This window comes from Andrena cerasifolii, chromosome 2 (genome assembly GCF_050908995.1).
Source record: "Andrena cerasifolii isolate SP2316 chromosome 2, iyAndCera1_principal, whole genome shotgun sequence".
NCBI lineage: Eukaryota > Metazoa > Arthropoda > Insecta > Hymenoptera > Andrenidae > Andrena > Andrena cerasifolii.
Genome location: NC_135119.1, coordinates 23,909,961 through 23,933,935, shown reverse-complemented (window position 1 = coordinate 23,933,935; position 23,975 = coordinate 23,909,961). Strand labels below are relative to the sequence as shown.

The 23,975-nt window shown below is 42.6% G+C and overlaps 1 long non-coding RNA gene across 1 annotated transcript in view; it reads right to left on the bottom strand.

Moving 5' to 3' along the window:
• LOC143378783 (uncharacterized) overlaps window positions 1-23,975 on the bottom strand; it is a 40,810-nt gene that overhangs the window by 11,817 nt on the left and 5,018 nt on the right. The gene's annotated exons all lie outside the window — the stretch shown is intronic.

Genomic DNA, 23,975 nt, shown 5'->3' with positions numbered 1-23,975 from the left:
AAATTTGGACCATGGTTTTATGCATTTTTGAAGTGGCAGATTTTTTTTATTAATTTTTAATAATAAATGTAAGTTATGCATAACCAGAATATCGATAACTTGTATGTATATCTTTTTCTTCCCGTAGGGAAATTCATGAAATTTGATAGCAAAAATTAAGGTGTGATTTGAAAACTCACCACTCTCCTGAATAGATTTTTGTTTTTAATTCTATGTAGTTCATCAAATTGGAGCTACATATGTATAAAGTTAAATGCAGTTTCATTTTTCTGTTTCAGAGTACCTGGACGATAAATATCATGCACGCCAGCCGACGACGAATTTTGCACGGCGTGTAGCCTATATTCATTATTACAAATAATTTTAAAAAAAATGTAACTTCAAAGGTGCATAAAAACATGGTTCAAATTTCAGACGAATCGAATCGCTAGTTTCTTTAAAAAAATCCCAAATTTCACTATTTTTAGTCCCAAAAATAGAATCCCCCCCATAAAGTTATCACGTATTTTAATATAATATTATAACGGTGTAAAGCAAAACAACTTTAAAAATAAAAATTGTCGAGTTTCTTATGCTCCATGAAATTCCCCAAAGAAAAGTAAAGTTATAGTAATACTTATAACACTAATAACACTAAAACTAATTTCCACAGAAAAAGGAACTCGCCTCCTCATGGACACGTAACCTAATAAAATTAATTTTTCAGCTAAAACATGATAATATCCCTCATTCAGCATCTAATTAAAGTACCATTTAAAACAATTACAATTTAAAAAAATAATAATTAAAAAAAACTAACTTCTTCAAAGGTGCATAAAAACGTGGTCCAAATTTCAGACGAATCGAATCGCTAGTTTCTTAAAAGAAATCCCAAATTTCACTAAGTTTTCAGTCCCAAAAATAGGATCCCCCCATAAAGTTATCACGTATTTTAATATAATATTATAACGATGTAAGACAAAACTGTAAAAATAAAAATCATCGAGTTTCTTTAAAAAAATCCCAAATTTCACTAAGTTTTCAGTCCCAAAAATAGGATCCCCCCATAAAGTTATCACGTATTTTAATATAATATTATAACGGTGTAAAGCAAAACAATTTTAAAAATAAAAATCGTCGAGTTTCTTATACTCCATGAAATTCCCCAAAGAAAAGTAAAGTTATAGTAATACTTATAACACTAATAACACTAAAACTAATTTCCACAGAAAAAGGAACTCGCCTCCTCAGGGACACGTAACCTAATAAAATTAATTTTTCAGCTAAAACATGATAATATCCCTCATTCAGCATCTAATTAAAGTACCGTTTAAAACAATTACAAATTCCTACCGCATTTCCTACGAAACCAATTTCCTCCTTCAACTTTCCTCCAAAATCATAAAACGGAGTAATGTGCCCTTTTCCGCATCCATTCCTTTCTTTCTCAGCGCGAAGAGAATTTAATATGATTCAGTAAAAACCATTTAAGTTCTCCACCGGGCCCCCGAATTTTCTTATCGCGAAGCTTTCCTCGCCAGCAGAAGCCTGGCACGAAAGCAGCTTGGAGTAAAGGTACCAAGGAGCTTGGAAGCCTGAACAGAGAAGTGGAGGAGACCAGCAGTGGTGGTCGACAGAGGAGGAGAGGGCAGAGGGGCTCGGAGGGGGGCCGTGAATTAGGAACGAGGAAACGCGGTGGTCGTTGTTTAGCCGGCGGAGGGCGATGACATTTGTCCGAAACGAGGTTCCACGTTACATACGCAGCTTGTTCGTCCGCGGGCAACGAGCTCGTAGCCTTCGCTAGCCTCCCTAGACGTATCTTCGTCTGGCTGGGTCGGTGGGGAGCCGTCGACGGTGTGAAAGAAGCAGAGAGAAATGGGGGGGGAGCGGCGGGGGGCGACGGGGGCCAGAGGAGGCTTCTCAGAGGGAAGGAGACGGGATTTCTTTGGGCACCGGAGTGGAGACGACGCAGGAGGTGGTGCGAGGGGGAGGTGGAGGAAGAAAGAGCTGAAGGAAGCGGGGAACGAGGGAGACGTCGCGGAGCAGGACGTTCACCTTTCCTCCACGGACTCGGGAGAGCTGGTTAACTGGCTACGGCCGCCATTACACAATCGCCGAGGAGCGGCCACGGCCGCCATCTTGGTACCGGTCGGCAGCGTCAATCCACGGTTCAAGATCTTCCACGGTGAAGGTCCCGTCAGCTCCATAGACGGCGCGGAATGTCTCTTTCGTTTCACGGATTTCCAGCCGGCGATCGCGGTTAGATAACGCCCCCGTAACGATAACATCCGCCCGTCCGGCCACTTCCTTTCGGCTTTCTCACCGTTAGGGATCCCTCGCGTCAAATGTTCTTCGTGTTCGAGGCTGGTCGGGATAGGCTCGATACAGTTCTTGGCGGCGTGAGCCGGGGACGAGGCTTGTGGGAGCAGGCCCGATGGGTCTTTCGGTATTGGTCAAGTAATAATAACAATAATCATAATAATAAGTCCGCTGTATATCTTCTAAACATCGAGGTGAAGATCGCGAAACTTACGCGAAATAATAAGAACGCGTCTTTATTACATTCCCACCTGCATGCGATTAATAAAAAATAGAGGAGAGAAATAATTAAGGTAAATCGTGATTTAGGGAATTATGTGTAGTTTTCCATTTTATAGGGAGACGGTCCCGGGTTGTTTCTGATTCACACTGAAATTATCTTATTTTCTTGCTGCATGTATAATAAAACTGTTATATCATAGCAATTGGGAAAAGTTATGCGAAGACCCATCAGCCCCCAAAATGGCAAAAAATTAGTTAAACACAGTGCAGGTCCCACCATTCTGTGATGTTTATTTTGCAAAAAATTACCAACCCATAGAACATCTCCTACATTACACAACTATTATAACTACCAAGCCACAGTTCGATTTTAGGCTCAAAGAAAAAAAAACTACAGAAAATTCAAAATAATATTAATTACACTACTCACTATTAAATAACCCACTGAAAAACATTGCAAAGCAATAAGAAGGAATAGAATATACTACCCAATAGGAATAAAGCTACTTCTCGTTAACAATTAAATTCTTCGAACTGAATTTACTCAATTTCAAATTATTGAGGGTTGGCAGCTTTCTGCACAGCTTGGCCGAATTATTTTTTAGCCTGTCTTTCAGCGGAGGCTTAAAGTGTGGATCTGGGTTAAAGCGGTATTCAAACGTTCCATCACTGGATACTCTAAACTCTTCGTGTATCTTTTCTTCGTCCATGCGAAGACTGAACCGAGTTGCTATCAACTGGCAAATAGCTTCGAGCAATGAAATGACACTTCTTAATCCGCCGTGGCCGAATCCTCGAGCAACACTCTCAGCGATTCATGTTCCGAACCCCCACCCAAACCGAGGAAAGTTCGTCGACTTCGGTAGCACATAAATTTCGGTAGCAGGTTTTCGTTTCGTAATCCCGCCACGTGACTTCAACGCATGGTTCGTAACGCTTCCCAGAGACGCGTGCGCCCGCGTACGTGGGCTGGTCGAGCGTATCGCGGGCACCTAGCGCGCACCTCCTATCCACGCGTTCGAATCTCCCACGATCAGAGTTCAGCTGCAGAGAAAATGCTCCAAACCCGAAAATTCTGATTGTATTGAAATTTCCTGAGAATGTAGAAGCACCTTGGAGTAGGTATGCTAAGAGCAATTTTCTTTTTATGCGAAAATTACTTTTAGTATTATTACAAGTATTACTATAACTCTATTTTCCTTTTGGAAGTGTGGTAGAGCATAAGAAATGCAGAATTTTTATATTTAAAGTTCCATTTTGCACCGTTATAAAGTTAGAAGACCGTTACAAAAATAGCCATAAGTTTAAGGGCTGATTCCACCCCCTCAGATTGAATTTCCTCAGAAAAATAAATTGCAACTTGTATACTCCAATATGCTCTACATTCACAACCCAGTAGTTAATGTTTTGCGATTAGTTACCCTGTTATTATAAATATTTATTGCTTACTAAAATCCCCTTACTAAGCACTGTAATGCAATAATTTTTCCTTAATTACGAATTTTAGCATCGGTTATATCCCCGCACGGTATTTATACAGTTCGGAAAAGAGTGGACGTTGGGGGAATTGGTAATGCGCCTGACCAGTACGCAAATAACCCGGAGATCCTGGGTTCGAATCCCATCGCCCGAGGCTGTTTTTTTCGTCCGCAATATAAAAGAAAAAATCCCCTCTGCATTCACACGAAGTTGGTGTGACGTTAACGTTTCCTAATTAGCTAATTCCACCCTAAACATTAATCCTTATTATTCTCCAGCGCGCGAACAATTGTGCCGCCTGCCAATAACTGGTCGCGCATAGAGGAAACGGAATCCCATTCCGTTCCGTCGGCAGGAGGAGCAGATAAAAATCCCGTGGAGCGATAAGAAGACGCACGAGGGAGGCGCGGCGGGTCCTTCATATTCCTCCGGGACTCGGCTGGAATGAAGTATTGCGATTTAACGACACCGTGGAGCGAAAGACCACCCAGGGAAACCCGTTCTCGCGAAAGCAGGCGCGCGGTGGTAGCTTAAAAGCAGAACCGTGTTTGCTCCGCGGCGCACACCGTTTCGGTCGAGCTCTATCCTACACTATGAGACGCGCTTCGGTGAACCGAGGGGACGATTATTCTCGTCGGACACAGGAGGATTCATCCTCCTTGGGCATTCTAACGTGATCATTTGATACGGTGCATACGAACCTCTGATTGCCGGGGCACAATCGTTAGTTGAGAGTTTAGGGGTGCACTGGGAGCAGTTTTAGCGCCTAGCTGCGAGCAACCCGCCTGCCCCGTTGCTAAGGTTAGAATCGGTGAGGCGAACTGCAGTAGTGTACGTGCATTTGGTATGACTTGAACCCAGCTATATACACTACTGCAGTTCCCCTCACCGATTCTAAACTTAGCAACGGGGCAGGCGGGTTGCTCGCAGCTAGGCGCTAAAACGGCTCCCTGTGCACCCCTGGTTTAGGGACATCGACCATGAAGGAAATGTAGATTTGTGACATGGAGGGACATCGAGCTGCCGACGTTTTAACTGCAAACTTCCCTGCTCTGGCCAGAGTACTCTGTGTCTGAATGCGACGTACCTAACTCTGCTGTACCGTCTGGGGACACTTTGTGCCACCAGGAGCTAAGGCGAACTCGCGAGAAAAAGGTTGCCGCATTTTTTGGAGGGAAATAGGGTAGGTGTACCTTTTGTGGCCGTTGCACTGTGCTTGGCCATGTGCATAATTATGTTAATTTTAAATTGCTTGCAGATTATTATTATGTGGAGAATTTCACATGGTAAATATTTTGTTTAGTATATCGCCAGAAATATAAGCTTACATTTATTGCTTACATGGGAAAGTATTATATTTTTTAAGAAGTGGCCGAAATTGGTACAATACCTTAAAGTGGCCGCAAATCTACCCTGTTGTTGTGGAATCTTGAAAAAGTAGTACTTTCGGGGAAACTTAGGAAAATAAAAAGTACAGATTTGTCTCTTTATTTTATTTATTTTCCCAAGTATATTTGTTGTTAGTTATCAGGGAATTATTTTTTACAAGGTAGGTAACCATAAGACTCCCGGCATTCTACATACGTTCGTATTAATATAAATTAATAGCTCACTTTTTATGAATTTAATTATAGCATTACTTCTATCTTCTCGCCATTTAATATCCACATAAGAACCTCGTATAAGAAAAAATTCGTTGTACAGTACATAGTACTAATAAACATCGCCCAAAAGTACTAGTGACAATTTGCATTCATCTCCTTGTAATTAATTCGCAAGAAAATAGGAGTCCCCTCTGAAGGAGTCGGGGTGCCTTTTGAAGATTTCAAGTTAAAAAAAAAATTATAAAAAAAATAGTTAATAAAAAAAAATTAATAAAGTATTTTTTTAACGTGGAGACATCTTCAAAAGGCACCCCGACGCCTCCAGAAGGGAATCTCCCGCGGACGCCAGGGTAGTATGGGATTTTTACCCACTAAAACCCCACGGCCACTATGAAATTTTTACTAATTTACATGTAAATATCTCTGTTATTAAGGCCCCTTTGCAGAAACGCTGGGACACCTAATTACTTATTTTCGACATAGATCCATGGTGGCAAGGCTCATCAAAATCGGTGTCTACCACATGGTGTCCTCCCCTTGTAAGTGCAACTTCCCAACTACATAAGTACAGAGACAATAATGCCGCGGATAATGAAGAAGAAGCATCCACCTTGACGTCCCGAAGAATTTTGAGGTCGTTAAGGCCGATTGCCGCCCCCCCTCGCCGCGGGAATCCAGCAAATAATCGAGCGTGAGAGCGGCGGACAGGGCCGCGGCGGCGCGCAATATAAATTCTTCGGTGTATCGATCGCGGCGCGTTTCGTTTTGCCTCGGATCCGTACTGGAAGGAACAGAATTGGCATCCGAGCGTGGTAACTCTCCCGCTCTTGTTAGTCGCTACGTTGCCGGCTCTACAAATTGCGAAATTCCTCCGCGTGCCTGTCGGCCATTCCGGCGTACACACTCCCAAGCATCGCGAGCGTGCACCACGACCGTAAATCACGACGACTAGGCCAGTGCACTGACCTTGCCATAAACTTATTTCAAAGAACAGAGGAAGACGGCAAAAAGGAAGGGGGGGGGGGAGAAAAAACGAGAATAAAATTGAGCACCGCCGACCCTTTAAATCGCGTCCGAGCGTGGACTGTCCCCGTGACGCGTAAGAATTTGATGCATAGGGTGTGCCGTTCCATTCCACCGACTTGAGAATGCTGTTTTCAGCGAGGGATTGATATATTCGTAGATCCGAAGGAATGCTTTAAATTCTATGGGGTTCTGGGGATTTTGAAATTCTTTTTCAAGGTCGTTGGTTGTGACACTTCAAGGTCATTGATTTTTTTTTATGGTGCTTGTAATTTGTTTGGGGGGAGGGTAATGGAGATTGACCTTCAGATACCCTTGGGTGAGACAAAAGACCCCTGTTTTTTCAATTACTGTAATAGTCTACCTTCTACTTGCAAAATAAATACCTTTTTTCCAAAGACGACTTACAAACTACTTCTTCTCTCAAATAACAACAATTCTATAGAGTTTTAGCTTCGAATATTGAAATTTGTAAAAATTACAATTTTTTGAAGATTTTTTTCGTGTCTTCTCAACATATGGGAATTTAGCTTTTTTTTTTTACAAAAGATATAATAGAATTTGAAGATAAAAAATATTAGAATTAATTCTAGTGGCCTTGCAATTGACCCATGATTTTTTTCATAACGATTGGATTCCTTCGACGAGAATGACAGTCGTTCAAAAATTGCTCTGCCTGTGAGCCACCCAGTATGTCGAAGTTGATAAAAAAAAATGGTGTGTAAGCGAAGGGTTAATTTCAATTTTTGTGTTGCTTTGAATTGTTGGCGCTGGTAGACTGTTTTGGAGTAAGAGAGATCGCTGGCGTAGAAATACTGTTGTACACCTGAACTCGTTTTACGCGCTCGTAGATCAAGGTAATTATTTTCGAGAAAGGCTAACGCCATGGCTCCGCGGAGAACAGATGTTCGAGTGGCCATAGAAGAGTAATGGCAATCATGACATCCAGGTATGCCAGCACCTCCAGCACCGGTTCGAGCATGATTTATTTGTCTCTGGAACAATCTGTTCTTTCCTCACAACCATAATAACGCGAGTCGGCAAATTATTTGCGCCACCGCGAATTGGAATATCGAAATTCACTGGCAAGATTACTCAGGCACTTCTTATTTGAAGCTACTACTAGGATCCAGGTAGAAAACTAGTAGAGAAATTTTTGAAAATTCCTTTACAGAAATGGGGAGAGCTTCAGTTCTACAGGAATTACTTAATAAAATCGATAGTAGTTGATACAGGTGACTAAAGATTAGAACGAATTTTAAAAAATTCCAGTATAATAATAAAAATAAGTTTTTATTTCACTCTAAAGAAATGAATAAGTTTCCGAAATTCATTCGAAAATTATTCAAAACTCCTGTTACTTGATATTAATTTCCAATTCTAAGTGTTCCTCCCTAAAGTTTCCCAACAAATATTTAGCTCCCCGCTAATTTTGACTGCGAAAGAAATTTATGCAGCACTGAAATTGTCAGAAGAAAAAAAAGAAATTCACCATGGAATTACTCCATGGCCTTAAGCAGCCCGAACGAATCTCAATAGGTAAATAAAACATTCGCCTTGCGAGTTAACGTTGCCCGTCTCGTCCGACGATTTCGCACGCACAAAGGACCCGGTGCTCATGCGTATTCCATCCGCGACTCTTCCTCGTTGGCCGCGGGCCCGTGGCATTCGAGCACGTCCGCGAACGAGGAAAATCTAAGGTCAGCGGCGAGACACGCTCGAAAATCACCGTCAACGGTCGCGTAAACGCGCGAAACACGTCCAAACGGGGTTCTACAGCCTCTAATTTGCATTTCTAATGCTGCATGTGTTTAGAAGCTCCGCGAAGGAGTGCTATTCTACAATTCAAGGAGGAATTTCTACAGCAGTCGAGGATACCTTCGATCTCAACGCGGCTTCCACCTAATTCAAACATTTCGGAAAGCTTCTCAAAGGGACAGAAGGGACATTAAATGAGTACCAAGCAAATAGCGAGGTTAGTGGGCGGAGTTAAGAAGAGAAGGGGCGGTGCCAGACTCCCAGGGCGGAGCTTAGCTCTCAGGCGCCCAATAGTGGCGCTTCGACCGCGCATGCGCACTCGGGGACGTCGCAACTGCTTGGTACAGCTCCCTCTGACCACCTAATTTGAAAATACCCATTACGAAGCTAACCAAATCATCGAACTGAACGATATTCAAACTTTAAAACTGTCAAAACACCTTTCAAAAGTGTCTTCTAAACAGTTTTGCAACAGTTCACAGTCGATTAGCAATTCTCAACGTTTCTAACCGTTGCTAGTTGATTTCGTGGTGGTCGGATGAAGGAAGGTTACCACGGCCACGATCAGAGTCAACGAAATCTGTCGTGTACCCCTCCAGCTCGTCGACCAAGTGCAAGGCGAGTCCTAAGGCGTTTCTCGGGACGTGAACGTGCGTGGACGTGTACGTCCGTGCATAAGTAGGTCGGTCGGTTTGGTTGCCTGTCCCGTTACCGCGGAGGGACACGTGTAATAACAAGACATTACGCACCTCCTCGTATTTTCTTGTCGTTTCTCACATTCTGCCATTTTTTTTTTTTGCTCCGTTCGCTGGAACGACATGCTTCGACGAATTCGCGAGATTCTAGCTCGAGCGAAACAGATTCGAAATTCGCGCCGCCAGGGACACTGTTCCCTAATTTGTGAAAGTTCGCCATTTTTAAATGGGAAACTGTGGGACAGAAAAGAGGAGGAAAATTATTATGGAACTTAATTGGTCAGTTCTTGTTTTTAAAATGGAACGGTGGTGGGGGAAACCGAGGTAGAGTGGGGGTAGCCCCACCCACTAACCTTGAACAAACAAAATAAATAATGACGCGAACGTTCGGAATATAATTTGGTTTATTGGCTAAAGTTTTCTTGATATTAAGTACCCAATGAATTTTAATAAAAGGTAAAGTTATTAAAATTAAAATTCATATAATTAGTACAATTACTCCTCTTAATTTATTTGGGATTGCAACTATTGAGTCGGCGCAAATAAAATTGTATGGGTCTCTTAAAATATAAGAGTATTGTATAATAATTAGAAAATGAATTATTATAATTAGAATGCCAAAATTAAAAAAAAAATTCATCGGAAAATATTCCACGTGCCAATGGTAATACTGTGGTGTACAATTTGATTTTTAGCATTTACAGTGTTTTTCTTTCAATTCCTGTCCAACCTAATTAGACTTGCCGAACCCCCGAAGCTTATAAAAGTAAATTAAAACCAGCAGGCGCATCGATAATAAAGTCCCGTCTTATCGCTCGATCAGCGTCCCCCCAATTTCCCACATCTGCAGCTCGCTCCTCGTAAACCACCGACGAATTAACTCGCCCATTTAATTTGCATGCGAGCCGCGAAACGGCCGGAGTATTTACAACGCGCGAATTGAAAAAAAAAGGGAAAGAGAAAACGACAGCGCCAAGTGCCTTCGAAAACCGGATTCGTTGGCCAAGAAAAAGTCGCCCGTTACGGTATATGCCTCGTAACACCGATTCAGAATCGCCCGAACGATCATTTTCCACGCCTCGACGTGGCCAATTAGAATTAAATCAGCCGATCCTGGCGTTAATGGCCCCGAATCGGAAGTGGCGATTAAAAGAACGAGCAGGACTGATGGATCACGCGTGGCGCATACTATCGGCTACATAAACAGTCGACCAACACAGTAATGTCTTCTTTTCTATCCGCAAGCGTTTGTAAACGGACGTTGAACCGTTTGTCGTACGTCGCGTGCGGGAATTCTCAAGTGACATATACCCACAGTGCTTATGGGACGCCCATTGGCGTTCTCCGCACAGGGTGCGTGCACTGACTGAGCGCATACGTGGCTTCACTGTTTACAAACGGTTAAAGAGCAAATAAGTGCCTTTCTATTCAACAGCTTGCCCTGGATCAACTCTTAATCGATAGCAGCTCGATTATTGTTCCAGTAACGTATAACCAAACGAGAAACAGCGAACAGTGCTGGATTTAAAGGTTATTTAGGTTTTTAGGTTAGGTTGGAAAGATTAGGTTAGGTTGGAAAGCAGTCCACTGGACTAAACCTAACCTTTGCGTTTGCCTTGTTCCTATTTCTTAACTCCTGCTTGCTTTTATATACTTGTTTGTGCGATAAATACGTCTAATAATGATAATAATAATTTGAATAAACAGTTTTGTTAATGGACAAAGGAAAATTATGCAGGAGGCCTTAAAGGGTTCAAAGGGGGACGTTCCGTTGTGCAAGCGTGAAGCAACACCCGAGAGAGTGAAAAGCCACTTTTCCACGTGTTCGGACGAGGGAGAGGGACGATTCTTCGGCGACCGCATTAATTTCTCGCTCCCGCGGACGAGCGACGGATCGAGCGGGAAAGAGGAGGCCCCCGTGTTACAGCGTTCAGGTGTAATAGGCGGTTGAGTAAGAAGAAAGCGGCCTTGCGCCACTTTCCATCGTTAGATAATATCGGTAATACAATTTTCTCCGCTCTTTATGGCTCCACGCCGCGGAACGCTCCAGAAAGGACAGTTTTGACGCGCCGGGTCTGCTCCGAGAAATTAACATGGTCGCAGGTGCAGAGGTGCCATTAATTATGCAGTCCAGCGGTGGACAGAGGATTCGTTTACCTTAAAGGATGTAATCTCCTCTGTAAATTTCTCAACTTCGTCTCCTCCAGTGCAACAGAACACGCAAAATTGTAATAAATTGAAGGCCAAGGGGAAAAGCGGGGAATGTCACGAAACAGCTTTATCCAGAAAATTAAGTTTCGATACTTCAGTCCACCAGTAAAGAAACAAGGTGAGATAAATTTGTCTACATTCTTCCTAACGCGAAGATTGTACCATAATTAGGCATCGGGAAAAAATAAGCAATAAAATCATTGTTTTACATTCTTTTAATATTTTTTCAACTTTGGAGTTCCCACTTCTATTATTATCAAAACAAGGAAAGCCACTTGACAGTTCTGTAGTCCCAGTTGCCAGCAACAAAATATGCTATAAATCGCAAAATAACGTAGAATGGCCATTCCTAGTTTCTCCCCTTACCCTTCAAACATTTCAAAACGCTGCACAGTGGTTCGAGCATACTACATGCTAGCTGGACAATATTATTTTTTCACGGTATTGGGTTTATATGGGGTTCAAATTGTTAGAAACAAACCTGAGTCGTATCGCAGTTTATTATTTCACCAAAAATATCAGTGAAATAAAAATATGACTAATTCAATAAAGGAAAAAGAACAAAATGACAGTAGATATTGTGCTTTAACTATAATTATCAGTTATAACATTATGATTATTCCTGTAATTTCTGAGTTTTCTGTGGAGTTTTAAAAAAATTTCGAGCCACAGTTGACTCACCTCACATAAAATGGCTATTAAAACAGTGTTTTGCTATATGTTCCACGTCGTTCCACGCAACAAGGGTTGAATGTACGGAAAGTATAGACTTTCTAGTTTTTTTTAATCACACGATCGATCTGCAAAAATTTGCAAAACTATATTTTGTGAATTTTTTTCGAGTGCGACGCTCGGCAGAAGAGATAGCACTGTTGTTATATTTCAGACTCTATAATGTTATGTAATGTAATTAACAAGAAATTAATAGTTATAAGGCACACTTATAGTTACAGTTAATCTATAATACGTACAGAGTCTGAAATATAACAACTGTGCTATCTCTCCTGCCGAGCGTCGCACTCGAAAAAAATTCACAAAATATAGTTTTGCAAATTTTTGCAGATCGATCGTCTGATTAAAAAAACAAACTAGAAAGTCTATACTCTCCGTACATTCAACCCTTGTAGCGTGGAACGACGTGGAACATATAGTAAAATACTGTTTTAATAGCCATTATATGTTAGGTGAGTCAACTGTGGCATGAAATTTTTTTAAAACTCCACAGAAAACTCAGAAATTACAGGAATAATCATAATGTTATAACTGATAATTATAGTTAAAGCACAATATCTACTGTCGTTTTGTTCTTTTTCCTTTATTGAATTAGTCATATTTTTATTTCACTGATATTTTTGGTGAAATAATAAACTGTGATACAATTTGAACCCCATATAAACCCAATACCGCGAAAAAATAATTTCGTCCAGCTAGCATGTAATATACTCGAACCATTGTGCGCTGGTCCAAATACCAAAAAAGAACTTTCCTCGACGAACCAAAGCAGAATCCGCACTTCCCGCTAAATCTCTATCAGCCAAAAACTAGAGCCGCTCAAGAAGTCGATCTCCTTTTATAAAATCGTGATCAATAATTATTCCATGGGTGCGATCGAATAGAGGGATTCCGTGGGTTCAGTGGGTCAAGGTTGTGGTGAGAGTTCGAGAGCATAATCCGTCCGGCTTGCTCGGTCGCGGTCTGCCGGAACGGTTGTCGAAAGAGAAAGAACGCGGAGAAAGAAGACTGGCCGAGATGGTGGGACCTACGGCGTCGTGGGGGGAGACGGGGCTAACAGAGGATAAAAAGGTTATTCATTCCAGCGGCGTAACACTTTTGCGGATTACGTTTTCGCGTTGCACAATCGCGATGGCGCAACCAGCGTTAGATAATCGCCGAATCTTTTCAGAGCGAACTCGGGGACCGTTAGACCTTTGCCGGACAGGTTGCGGCGGGGCGGCTGCGCGCGCACCCGCCGGCCGAGTGGCGCGCGAGAGGAACGCGGGCTTCCTCGAACTGTAAGCCGATTCTGTCGTCTAGGAAGCAGCGCTCGCAAATATTTGCTCGAATATGGGCCGTTCTCAAGCCCCTGACCCGGAAATTCGTGGAAGACGCGTCTGTTCGCGCTAGGATCAATATTTTACGAGACGCGGCTGGCGTCTTTGAACGAGATGTCGTTGAACTGTCCTCGGGCGGGCTCGATCGGCGCGGGCTTTCTTGGGAAACGAGGTTTGTGACGTTTTACAATTCCGAGGGGAATAGGTAAACGCCGTGGCGTGCATTGTAAATGAATGTTTGAGTGGATCTGCTAGCCGGGGACGACGAGGTGACGCGATTCATTTAAAACTGGCACTTTCGGGCGAAATGGGTCGACTGCTAAGAGGAACTCTTTAAAATTTAGTATCGCATCGTTATGCAATGTTTCATTTGACTGTAATCGTCTGAAAATATCCCAGATCTTAACCTTATTACTGATATAAGAAGCGATGGTTTTAGAGTCGATTTTTCGAGTTTCAAGATAAAGAACGAAAGGAGAATATCAGGAGACACTGACTATCGCAAAACACGTCGGACGACCTTGTTTCGAGCGGCGCGTATAGCGTGCAGGCTGGCGCGCAATGATCCGTTTCCATTCGCGCGAGACTGGCCGCGATCTATAATGGCGAATCGAGTCAGTAGGGTCACTCTAACGGGCTAACGGGTCACATAATGCAGTGTGGCGTGCATTACGCATACGGTGACGCAATGGTTTGACCGACAGCCAGCCACCGCCATTCATGGTGGGCGAAAGTTCCGACACCTCGCGGAGTAATTGGAGCCTGAACCTTGGTCACGTCCCGTTCTCCAAACCGATATGGGATCGTTATTGGATCGCTACAAGGGCGTGGGATGTGTCCACCCACGCATGAAGCATTGTTCTAGGAAAAGGAAGGTGAGCCTTCAAGGAGGAGGAATCCAGAAAGGAGACTACTGTCGGTGGGAAGAATAGTTTCACCCTTGGATAGTAGGTAGGGGGTCAATTTTAAATTGTAACCCATGGCGTAATTTCATGCGGGCAATTCTCAAAGTAGGGGTGGCGAATTTCTTACGTTTTCTTAGAAAGGAGCGAGGAGGAGTCGAGTAGCGTCTTACGTAATATTTGTTTAAGGGGTCATGCTCAGTCAGGAGGCCGAAAAAGGGTGGTCTTTGGAAATTTTTTACTCCAAAGCTATAACACATTTCTCAAAAAATCTTTTTTCCTTTTAAGGGTTGCATCAAGTACCGTGCACCGTAATTTTTTTATTTAAAAATGTTTATCAATAACTAAGTTATTGTCCATCACTCGAAGGTTCTGTAAAAATAAAGGCTTCTGCGGTGACCACTGCTGTTCGAAAGTCGATCATTTAAAATAAAAAAATTAATAAAGTTTACTTATTATATTATATTATCTAGTATTTGAACGAAGGATTTTTTTATCCCAAGCTTAGTTTTCTTTTAATTGACGAAAATCAGGCACGATTTACGATAAAAATTGAAACTTCTACTTTAAACATCAGCCATTTTTTCCCAAATCAATATTTCGAAAAATCCTTCGTTCAAATACTAGATAACATAATATAATAAGTAAATTCTTTTGAATTTTTTATTTTAGATGATCGACTTTCGAGCAGCAGCGGTCACCGCAGAAGCCTTTTTTAAAGAAAACCTTCGAGCGATGCACCATAACTTAGTTATTGCTAAATATTTTTAAATAAAAAAATTACGATGCACGGTACTAGATGCAATCCTTAAAAGGAAAAAAGATTTTTTGAGAAACGTGTTACAGCTTTTGAGTAAAAAATTTCCAAAAACCACCCTTTATTTCGGCCTCCTGACTGAGCATGACCCCTTAACCCAATTTTCAATATGCGCAGCCTAAAAAATGACGTTTCATCGCACACGCGACACCGAGTTAAATGAATCACCATTAAAAGTAATCTGAATAACTGAAAGAATGCAATGTAAAAAATATTGCGACAGGAGGACGCGGGGGGATGAGTGGAATATGTGACCCATGAATCGCCAATTACTCGGGGGTTACCAATGACCCTCTGACGTGTGACGAGGAATCAAGCGGTTCCTTCGTCCTCATCGATGCACCGTCGAGGACGGATGACGGCCGCGACGCGCCGCGTTCCCAGCAAGTAGGCGAACGTAACTGTTTTAATAAAACCGTAAGGCGGCGGCGCGTTCGGTTCGATTACGGGCGGTTACGTAATCGAAAACACTGAGAGTGAAAATCAAGCGTGATCCTACTTTCGTCGGCGAGGTGGTGGAGGACGAACGAGAAGAAGAAGCGCGCCTCACGGCACTTTTGCCGCGGCCGTGTATCAACCGACTAACGGCCGACCTTCCACCGTTGTGCGAGTCCTCGCCAAGGATACGAGGTCATCGAGATCCGAGCACATGGATCTATAACGCGGCTGCGTGCAAGCGAGCGCAGGGGAACATTGTCGAGTTACGGTGCACTCCATGGGGCTCATGCGAGGAGCCTGCGCAGTGGTATCATCCAGGATCAATGCCACTGTGCTTGAGTTTCGCACTCTGTGGTGTTCTTTGGATGCAGGGGACTTGGACCCCTTGGGATAATATCACTTGCAGAGATATAGTGACTTAAGTCTGATTCAAGGAATTGGGAATCCAAATCTGTTTCAAATTCATTAAAGTCAGTGGGTGTAGTGGTTCTCTACCTGCCCAAAGATAGTAGGGGAAAGTGGGGTAAAACTGAACGGGTGGGTAAAACGAAACACCAATGTTTCTGTTAGATAAGAGCAGCGAATGAATTGGTATCGCGTGACATGGAACCAAAGGGTCCTCATAGCATTCTGTGATAGACCATAGACCCCTGCACACGTTATTCTTCCATTAAGAGAGTTGGAAAAATTTCCGGTATCGACGTTTCGATATTGCGTTGGACTTTCGACCACTTTCCGGCACTTGGATTTGGAAAATTAATAACGGCAAGTACATCGTTGGATTCTATAGTCCTTACGCTACATTTTGACGTATATTAAAAGTTATTTACCTCGCGCTGAAGTGTAAATATTAAATGTTTACTAAATGACTGCGTGTAAAGGGTGGGCCCATGAGGCCTGCACCGGTCCTGAAAAGGAAGATGATACATTTGTACGTGATTTTTGTTCATAAAATAATAAACAAACCGTATTAATCTATCCTTCTTTTACGATATTATATTTATATTTGATTATTTTCCGTAATTTTCATGGTATCTAATAAAATATTTTCTCTTATATGTATAACATATATTTTTGTTATATTTTGTTTGCAATAGTGATACCTAAAACATATATTTACAGAATTTAACATAAATGAATACATTTTAAATCAGAAAAATAAAGATTTTGTACGTTTACACGGTCTTCGAGTGGGTGTTCCGTTCCAACATTTGAGGGAGGCGAAGATTTCAATACCTCCGGTAAATTTCATTTTCCGTCGTTCCCGAAGATTTTCCTTAACAATGACTTTGATTTCTTATAGTCTAAGGTCCACTGAAGACTCCTGTTGAAGCCTCGTGTCTCTTTCTCCTCCCGATTTCAAGTTATCACCCTCCAAAGTTAAGCGTTCCGTTTTACCCCACCTTCCCCTACCCCAATCTACTCAAATTCCTTATAAAATTATCATTCCTTAACAATCCTTATAAATTCCTTACAACGTTACCTGACCCCTATTATCCTGAATGAAGCTACTTCTTATCCTATCGCGTCATCGAAAATAGCTAAATGTAGCCTTCAGGGTAGTCAAACAAGTCCCTATTATCGACGAATCAACTACATATACAATAACATCACACGTTGCGAAATCTAAACAACTTAAATCCCCAATTATTCTTCGCACTGCAATTCAGATCACCTTAAATAACATACCCCTCCAATTTCCATCCCCAGAACAATAAAATCTAAAGTAGCAATGTAGACAACCACCCCCCACTGCGCACGAAAGAAGAAATCTTATTTTCTAACGTGGCATTTCAGCGAAGAAAGTGAAAAATTGAAGGAACGAAGGGACCAGGAGCGAGAGGGCACACTTTTCATCCGTAAACCAGTTCCTCGCGGCTATCGGCAGTGACGCGAATTATTAAGTACCGGCGATTAGTTAACCGCGCCGAGGTTTTCCCTGGTGTCGCCTTCTTCTTTCGGTACTTTCATCGCCCGGCCGTTCACTTTCTCACTTTCGTTCGTCGCGATGATGCCTGGCAGACGCAAAGTTGAAACCGGCGTGGATAACGTTAGCGCGAACGGTACACCCGTGAACTGTTATCCCGTGGAACGGACGAGGGGACCCACTGGCCCAGCGATCAACTCCGCTCTCAGTTCGCTCAACAATGTCGTTTCGTCCACAGCCTCAAAATGATCGGTGACTAATTCGATCGCGTCGATGAATTTTCCTCGGAAAACCTTGCCAGTTCGAGTCGATAGAAATGGGCCCCAAGGGGCACGGGCCCACTGGGGGGGACCTACGTTCGTGGCGATAGCAAATGGTGCTGTTGTCTGGAGTTATTTATCCAGAGTGGTGCTTTGGTCGCGGAAGGGCCCCCTTCGATCTTTTGGGCCGTTTGCTAAGGAAGCTTTCTGAATTATCTATGGATTGCTTCTGAATAAAATTGTGAAGGGTGCAGTGTGAAGAATTCAATCTCGCTTGGAAATTACGTGGATTGGACAATCGAACAGTGAAGATTGATTGCAGTGTGTTAGAATAGGTGCACCAGGGAACACATTCACTAGTTCGCTCTTTAAAGTTATTAAATGGAAGAGTCCAAGCTGATTCTTTGGCTACAACTCGGCGATCCTTACAGCATTACCAATTTGGAGTAAATTAGAAAAAAACTGTTTATAAAATTAATGCTTCGACTTAACGTTAAAAGGAGAACGCTGATTAAACAATATATATTTTCACAGAATAAGTAGTAGTTATTCAGTCGACAAGTTTTTATTTCTACTTTAGGCGAAAAAATATTTCACAATAAAAATAGAAATATTAATATATTTATTTATTTGCAATAAATCACGTGGAATTGTTTTTACGTATATTTCACGGCACAATTCAAAAACTGTCAAAAAAGGAGTTGCACCCTTCTTGCTGCAACGTCCTCGATGAAATTGTAATGTGTGAAAGTGGCTTAAGGGTCCAGAAACCTGTGTTCCTAGCTTCTAACGAAGGAAAATGGAAGCTCAATCACATGGACCAACTCTGCGAAAGGTGGGGGGACCCTGGCTGTCGAAATGCGCTAAATCATTCGATCGTCCTTCTTTTAACATTCCATCCAAGACGAAGTGATTAGCAGCGATTTATGAAGCGTCATTAGAATTTCAAACTACGTCGGTGTCTTATTTGCGGTGGCTCGTGTATAGTAAGTCCCCGCGAAGATTCAACAGCTGGAGGAAGGAGCGATTCCGTGTTCGAAGCTCGTTAAGCCATTAATTTGTCATCTATCATAGTCTAACCTCGAGTTTGAATGGACGTCATCCTCTGCCGCGTTTATTTTTAGATTATAAGTCCTGCGATGTTCGTATTTAGCAGGTGGAGGGAGATAAAATAAAAACGTTTCATATTTAACGCTTTTTGATCTCTTTAGTGAATATTCTGGGGCAAAGGGGAAGGGGGTTGAAGAGGATTGCCAGCTATGTCTAGCTTACAACCTCTGTGGCAAGGTAATTATTTAGTTAATGGAAAGAGAATCGAGTTATTTCAAGTTTGATGATTTGGGATACCATTTATGATTATTGGAAATTTTTGTAGCCTGTTTTTAGCTTTTAGATTCTATTAATAGGGGTTAAAGACACCTGAGATCTAGTTTTAGAAAAACCCTCACGGTTTTTATTTCTAGGGGGTAGGGAGGAGATTTTTTGAAAAAAATAGGTTTTAAAATTTGTTTTCTCAAGTAATTTTTCAGAGAAAATCGGGATCTTTTTTACGAGATGTTAGACGACATTTTAACTTTATTTTTATACAGTTTTTTATAGCTCCACAATAGCATGTATATCGCCAGGTCTTGTCAGCGGGGTCCTACCACCAAAAGGGACTAGAACAAGAGAACTAGATTGTCTCCAACGTAACATACGATTTTTTAATAATTGTAAAAAATAAGGAAATGGCGGCTTTGTAAAGAGAAATATTTTTCCTTCACTGGAAAAGCACAACTTTGGGGACTTATGAAACTTAAAAAAATTACAATATGAGAAAGATCGTACTCTGCAGTGAAGACAATTTAGTTTTCTTAAAGTTGAAATAAGAATTTTTTATTCTTCATGTTCCAGTCGCTTTTGGTGCTGGGGCCAGCTGAGAAGACAATGACGGTAGACAATGTTACATAACTCCGCCATGTTAACACTGTAATTAATAATTAATATATGAAAATAAAGTTAAAACACTGCCCAACATCTCCCCTAAAGATCTCAATATTCCACTGAAAAATTATCTAACAAAAGAAATTTGAAATCTATCCATTCTGTTAGGCCTACACGATGGCCTACCCCCTTAAGGACACTTATGATCCTCTTCCAAAAGAAAAATCCCAAAATTCCATCACCCACATTCCTCAAACCCTTTCCATCAATTATAAAGCAAAAAGAAAGGTGATTAAAGACCCAAGGGCAACCCTAACTATATATATAACTCCTAGTTCACAAATCCCATAAGCACATAGTGCCTCAGACGCATCTAGATATTCCAGATCCTCGAATCTCTCCATCAAGACTACAACAAGAAACGAAAGTGGGTTATAGAGACTTGGGTAACCCTATCCGCTTCTTAACTCACAAAACCCAAAGAAGAAAACCGATCCAAGCATTCCACATCCTCAGGACTCTTCCCCAGCGACTGCAGCCGAGAAAAGGGGAAGCTTGGAGGAACCGCGAATTGGTCGAGCCGTGCTCGATTCGCGTTCGTTAGCACGGGGATGCAAAGGGGCCCGGTTGGTGGCCGGCAGAGGAGACGATGGTAGAAGAACCGGGAATGCCGGTGGAACGAACCAAGAAACCGGCGGGAGTGGGACCGGAGGTAAAGGAGAGAAGAAAAAAAAGGAACGCGGGGCCAAGGTGCAGAGGGAAAGGGAGGGAAAAGAGGAAGACGGAGAATAGTAACGCGGAATGCCCGGACAACGCTCCCGTGGAGCTGGGGCCAACTAACGGTCCACGCCACCACCATCGACCGCCATCAACTTCGATGGTCCTCATCATCCTTCTCCTCCTTCTCCTCCTCCTCCTCCTCCTCTACTCCTTCCGTCTTCCTTCTTCTCTGCCCCTCCTCCGCCCTTGTCCACCGCCAGTCGTTACAATAACGCGAGCCTTCGAGGCTTATCAACTGCGAATTAAGTGGGAGAGGATTCGTTAAAGGCCCTTTGGGCCCTAAGCGCTGTGTGGGATGCTTGAGGGGGGGTTTGATCGTTTACGAAGTACTAAGAGTTGCAATTTCGTGATTTTAACAATTTGTGGTTGAATGTTTGGGCAAGGATGCATATGATGCTGGGGACAGGTTTTTAAGTGCCTCAGGGAATTGTCAAGTTGAAGTGATTGATGAGAGGTGTGTTTTGTTTGTAGATAAAGATGGAAGGCTGAGAAAAAGTTCGATGGGGAGACAAGTATTTGTGGAAAATGGTACCTTGTGCAAAGTTGAAGTTGGGGAAGAATTTCCAGCTTCGTTATTAAGTTTAGAGTGAAGGGGATTGGATTTTGACTGGGGGATATGCTTGACTAGCAAACCCAAGTGTAACCATGGAAATTCTTAGAGAAATGGGAGACCCCAATTGTTGTTACGCCTTGGTATCGATCTGGGACCTTATAACGAGCCATACTTTAATTTAATTATAATTATTTTTACAGTACAACTAAAGTACCACAGGAGTACTGTGTTAAAAATTTTAGTTCTCTAGCCTCTTCTAGGCATAGATTAGGCAACACATTGTTGTCTACATTTAACAGATTCTAATTGATAAATAAATAAATAAAATAAGTAAAAAAGTGCAACTAAAATTTACCTAATTCTATCTACATTTAATTATAAATGAATAAGTGAATAAATGCAACATTTACCTGATTCCATCTACATTTAACTATAAATAAATAAATAAATAAATAAAAAGATGCGACTAAAAATTACCTGATTACATCTACAGTTAACTGATAAATATAAATTATTTAATTATTGTTACAGAAATGGAAACCCGGTTTATTGTTACACTTGGAAATTGATCCTGTGGTCTTATAAGGAGGGCAGACCCTATTCTTCTACCACGACGAGCAATCTACTCTCCACTGTGTCTCCAAACATTTCGTTCATTATACACCTGTGCTATAAAATATCCTGTGTACCCATCGATCGTTCACCCACACAGAAGTCCTGAGATAGCTCGTGTATCCACGTTGCGGCTCCCCGCGAGAGTTACCCGGATGCGTTGAAATGCATCTCGCCCATTATATTTAAGCTTCGATGTACACGATTGCCATTCAAAAGAAACGTACACCGTTATTAATTTCTACTCTGCCCTTCCTCTTTTCACCGCCTAGCGCGCGCGCATCGATCGTTCCACGTGAGAATCCTTCCGCGGATCCACCGAGATACGTTTCACGGTTCTACGTCGCCGGGCATTCAATGGTGAACTATTGAATGCCTTCTCACGATGAAAAAGAAGCCTATCAATAACATTTGTTTCGAGTAAAGAATGATTAATGTCGAGGTTATTAATCGAGGTCTAAAATATGGTCTCCTAGCTAGACTTACCATTGACGAGTAAGTAGAATTAAGGAACTATATACGAGGTGGGCTTGTAATTCGTGGTAAAATCAAGGGGGGATGATTCTTTGTGAAAATGTGAATCAAAAATGTGGAATGAAGTTTTTCTGTAGGGGGTCTCGTTTTCGAGAAATTTGATTCTGAAGATTGGTGCTCTGAGAGCAGGCTGTTGGAAAGTGGGCGGAGCTACGGGCCCCCTCCACTTCGTAGCGTGGATTCTGTGGGGATAGTGGTGCACTAGATGAGAGGCCGAGTGGGAAAATATTTTTTATCTTTTTTTTAAGAATTTATCTCGAAAATCTGCTTCCAACACATCTTAGGGGATGGTTTTCTGCGTGTCTCATTAAATTTTCATCCAAATCATTGGAGCGGTTTTCGAGATTTGATGTACACCATCAAACGGTGCACCGCGTACATGCCATTACGTTTTTACTCACAAGTTTTATGTACATAGAGATATTTAGACTTTTCGTTTTATGCGTTAAAGCTCATAGAACAACGAATAAAACTAAAAAAAAACGTTGTCTCTATTGTTATTTATCACCTTACAATTTGCGTTTGAAAAAGGCCTGTTTTAAGGCTAGCGAGGGTGACCTACCCCCTTAAGCTACGAATAAAAATTCAGAGTAGCTCATCGAAAAGCTCAAATAAATGTTTCATCAAATGAATCGACCCATCTTCCCTAATTAATAGGCTACGAACAACTCAAGCGATTCTCAAACGTAGCCAATATCTACTTTAAAAACCTTCACAAAAACCACCCCCCAATTAGAATCAACAACTAACACAGCGATCGCCCAAAAATCCTTGCATTTCTCCTGAAAACGTGTATCTCCTAGAAGAAAATCATATCCCCCGTTTTCGATCCATTTTCACACGAGGAATCATCCCCCGTCGATCGCGCCCCACGCCGCGCATCCTGTGCCCATAGAAATCCGAAAACGGCCCCGAATGAAAGCACTCTACCTCCGCCGATCGAGGATTCAAAAACCTCTCGAATTACGAGGAAGATCGCCCGAGTTCCTCCCATTGCGGCAGGTCCCAGCCTCTGCGAGCGTTCCGCGATCTGGTTCCCTCCGCCGGGGCACCTGGGCTAGGCGCGACGCGGGAAAAAATGGTTTTTGTCGAGCCGCAAAAGCACCGCAAGACTCTTAGCGGCCACGGTGAGAATCCCTAGGTCTTCACGAGGCATTCCACCGAGGACCTCCTTCCCCCGTCCCCCTTCTGCTCTTCGCCCTCTCACTCTGTAGTCTGTACCCGCCGATCCCCACCATCGCCCCTTCGCCGCGGTGTCTGGCAAGTGCGTGCAAAGCGTGGCTTGCAACTTGTTGCTAGGAGCTTGTGCGAGGAGAAAAACGAACCGCTCGCAACGAAGGGCAAGAGGAACAAATGCCTACTCTCCACATATCTGATTCTGCCTCCGCAGAACCCTGATACAAAGTTCGGAATGTCCCCGATGGAACACCTCGCGTCGAATCCACTTTCTCTTCGAAATTGAAGCCTTTGCGGATTGGGGAGACACTGAGGTCACTTTTTTTCCCGCGGTTGCGATTTCTTTGAGATTCTTCACGAGCTCCGTAGACGTCCAGTGACTTCAACGCGTGGAGTGAGTGCACTCAGCCGTGGTCCACGTACTTACATGGCGCGTGCCGCGCAAATTCAGTGGTCGTCACGGTGTATAGCAGCTGGAAGAGGTATAGTAAGTGCTTTGAAGTAAAGTGATTGAAGCGCTGGGTTCTCAGCTTCATCTCTATATCTCTATCAATCCTTCTGTGCAGCGTTGCCGGGAGAACTCCCTACTGTAGGGGTAAGGAGTCGTCACGGAAGGCTATATGTATATGTAGATGTATGTAAGAGAGGTATAGAAAGAGAGAGCTATATTGACTATATAATACGACTTACGCACGCTACACGATGAATTGCG